We start from the raw sequence: 4,338 nt of genomic DNA on the forward strand, positions 1-4,338 counted from the left end.
GAGCCTGCATTAGATTTGGATCAACTTCTAGATGCGATCATTTATGTCAAAAATTCATTTAAGTATAATTATTTTCTAGACTAAATAAGTGATTCATTATTTTATATAAATGATAATCAAATATAAACTTTCAGTGTGATAAGTTGATGTATATAGAGTTACTGAACCATGAACAATAAATGTTCAAAGAATATCTACACATGGACAACATAAGAAAGGAAAAAGTAAAAATAAACCTAACTCTTTGAAATACACATTTTAAAATATACAGGTCAAATCTTACTAACACCCTCTCTAAAGGTGTCTAATTGTCTGTTAAGCCATGATTTTGTGGCATTAAATATTTCTTAAAATAGTATTAAGTATCCTCTGTAACCCTGAAAAATCTCAATGATTATTCAATAATTTTCTTTGTAATATTTTTCTAATACAATTTAACTATATAGAGCACAATTTTTTTTTTTTTAGGAAAAGAATAATCATTCCCTTTTCATGTCTTTCCTATAAGCACTGGGTATTTTGCTGTTTGTTACCATCTTTACAATCATAAAATTTAGCAACTTTGGGGTCATATAGCAAAAGACTAGATCTTAATGTCATTTTAACATGGCATTTAATAAATATGATTTATTGGCTTACTTGCATTGACTTTCAAAGCTATGGTTACATGTCAGCTCTTGAAGGTTGCTTTGATTGGGCTGAATCCTTGAGATGTGATTCAAGTGGTTTCTTCCTCTAATTCCCACTGAGAGAGCAGTTTCCTGGCTTCAGTGCTCTCCTGGCAGAAAATGAATTCAAAAAAGAAAATTTGGCTCCGAGGTTTTAAAATTTTATCCATATTCATTACTTTATCGTCTCATATCCAAACCATCACTGACACTGTGGTGGAAACCACAGTACCTTAGAAGTTAAGAATCCAAGATTCTGATACTGATCCTTTTGTTAGCTTTGTGGCCTTGGCTAAGGCATTTAACCACTGGGTAACTCAGTTCCTTTCTCATCATTTGGGTTATAACATATCCACCTTGCAAAGATAAGACAAATAAGATTAAGTCATGTTTATGAAAGGAGTTCGCAGTTTTTAAGATACACGATTATCTTGGTATGATTTGAGTTTGGGAAACTAAGAATAAATATCAAAAGTTATCCCTGAGTTTCCAATCCCAGGTGAATTCAGAACCCATTTGTCTTTAGACCCTTTGCTAATTGAGTTGAAATAAGTGCCTTCTGGTTCCTTCCTAGCAGGAAGAACATAAAATTCTCCAGTTCATGAGACTACACTGATCCTAAGAATGTTCATTGATTAGTAAATCAAACAAGTGGTTCAGGATATGGTGATTCAAGAAAAATAACCTCCTGGCTATACTGTACCCTAAACACCTCACTTTTGAGGTTATATATATATTTTTCTTTTTAACATGCCCTTTCCAGAAGTCAGCAATAGGCAGGTAATGGGCAGAGACTGGATGTCTTCTAGGTCAACTTATCAGAGTGTTGAGTTTGTGTGGTTGCTGCAATCAGCTCCTACATGAGAATAGGACACACCTTAAAGTTCCTCAAACACATCATCACTTCAACTCTTCCAAACAGTATTCCAGATGGAGGCTGTACCCCATCAGTTTTTGAGGATCAAATCTGTCAGAATCAGTGCCTTCACCATTGTATCAGCACTACCCATGCCTCTTATCCTTACAAACTTTGTGGGGGAGTCTTTTTCTCTGCTGGAGTTATGTGTTCCCACTTCCTGCTTAAGGCATTTAAGTAAGTGGGTCTTCAATGGAAACTATATGTCCAGATAGACAGAGAGTGCGAGGCTTCAGGCAGACATAATGAAGCCTGTAACATTATAAATTGAAGGCTAACTCTGAAAAGTGATATTCAGTTATATACAACCCCATACAGTGCTAACCGGTCCCCCATCCTCTCACCATACCCTCTTCATAGCACCTTAACAAGCTTTTCAATCGCAATTCTCTTCACCAGAGCTCACGCTCCAAACCTCAAAGTCTGACGTTTTCTTTTCACCTCCAAATCTGGGAAGAACATTTGCAGAATTTCCCATTTATCTTTTTGTTTAAAATAGTATTTGTTTAGTGCTGTGTAGTTTACAGTGGTCTATATTGTTGAATTTGATTCATACAACAAACCAGTAAACTACCTATGCAAAAGATTATTTTGCTATTGTGGCTGTTGTATTATAGTTTATGTCCCATCTCTTTTTACAAACATTTGAAGTTATAGAAGTCTCAGCCACATTTTGTAGATGAAAAACTGAGACTCAGGAAGGGTAATTATAAAAAGAAGAAATAGATAATATCCAGGTCCCTAAACTATATATTCAAAGTTTTTCCTGCTAGAAGATGATCTGTTTTCTTTGTAAAGGTCCTTATTGACATTATCTTCATCTCTGTTTACTTGTTCTAATTTAGCCAGCAATTCAGTTACTAAACTACAAATTTAAAAAATTATAAATATCTAACTTATTTATTTAATTCCCAGTCCCTGACACATATAATATTAAGATCAGATACAGCAAATAGCCAATGCTTTAGAGTAAGGTGATTTCAAAAACTTCAAATTAGCCTCATGAAGAGAATTTTTCCCTACAAAAAAGTAAGACCAAGAAAAAACAAGTAAAGACGTGTGACTTATTCAATCAAAATGAAAAAGAAGCCATAAGAAAGTTTAATTGATTAAAAAGAATATCTGGAATGTAGCCCCACTCTTTGAATGGGATTCATTTCCTACTGCTTATGAACTTCCAATTTAGTAGTCAGAAACCATGGGTTTATTTTACTGCATAATGTGAAGTTTACATTTTATTAGCACTTAAGTAGTCTAATTTAGAGACCAGTTACTTCTATATTTTTTTGTTTTTTGAGACGGAGTCTTGCTCTGTCACCCAGGCTGGAGTGCAGTGGCGCCATCTCGGCTCACTGCAAGCTCCGCCTCCTGGGTTCAGGCCATTCTCCTGCCTCAGCCTCCCGAGTAGCTGGGACTACAGACACCCGCCACCACACCCGGCTAATTTTTTCTATTTTTTAGTAGAGACGGGGTTTCACCGTGTTAGCCAGGATGGTCTCGATATGCTGACCTCGTGATCCGCCCGTCTTGGCCTCCCAAAGTGCTGGGATTACAGGCGTGAGTCACCGCACCCGGCCAGTTACTTCTGTTTTTTAAGTAGGGGGTAGCAAATTACAGCATAGCTAAATAATTTTTTAAAACATTTTAGAGTTGTAAAAAAATGCATCAGAAAAATGACACACAAAATACCTGGATCTTTGCAGAAGATGTTTGCTGACCCCCACTTTAAAGGATTTGAACAGTCTTCTAGAATTGAGGAATATTTATTAAAATATCTGTAAAGAGTGAATCACTGTAGCAATAGCTTTTTTTTTTTTTTTTTTTTTTGAGATGGAGTCTCGCTCTGTGCCCAGGCTGGAGTGTAGTGGCGCGATCTCTGCTCACTGCAAGCCCCGCCTCCCAGGTTCACGCCATTCTCCTGCCTCAGCCTCCCGAGTAGCCGGCACTACAGGCACCTGGCACCATGCCCGGCTAATTTTTTGTATTTTTAGTAGAGACGGGGTTTCACTGTGTTAGCCAGGATGGTCTCGATCTCCCGACCTCGTGACCTGCCCGCCTCAGCCTCCCAAAGTGCTGGGATTACAGGCGTGAGCCACCGCGCCCGGCCGGTAGCAATAGCTTTAATTAAGATCTTAAAATCATACAAAAAGAATTACAACATGTTATGAATTTTTAAATGACAGGTATTGCAACTGTTCTTTGTGCAAAATACTGAGTAACTACTGGGAAAATATTTCAGATGAAAGGAATGACAAAGGCATGTTGCACTTTGCGTCAGCAAGGTATTGACATCTGAAAAAAATGTTCTGAAAAAAAAGGTTTCACCATTTGTTTTCTTACTTCATTTTAAGAAGTATGTGGAAATGGGATGCTATAGACCAGTGAGAATTTCAGAAATTGAAAACAATTTCATAAAACTGCTATATTTGAATATTTTGCATTTAAAGAGAGAATACATTTTATATAAACAGGGAAGTACGTTTGACACTTTAATTATGGAATTAACTTTTATGAGACTTTTTGTGGGAACAAAAGGTCTTCAAATTGTAAAATGTAAAGATTGCTCTTTTTATTAAGTCTTTAAAAGGGATACTTTTCATTGTATGTTTTGGGTATGGCTTTGGAATAAATTGTTTTATATTTTGTTTGAATATCAAAAAAAGATTAAGGTGACAAATGCAATAGACTTAAGCATTCATCATAAAATGGTAAATAATATTACCTCAGAAGTTATGCTGCTTTCTAACAGCTCTT

Source organism: Pan paniscus, chromosome 5 (genome assembly GCF_029289425.2).
Source record: "Pan paniscus chromosome 5, NHGRI_mPanPan1-v2.0_pri, whole genome shotgun sequence".
In the NCBI taxonomy this organism is placed as follows: Eukaryota; Metazoa; Chordata; class Mammalia; order Primates; family Hominidae; genus Pan; species Pan paniscus.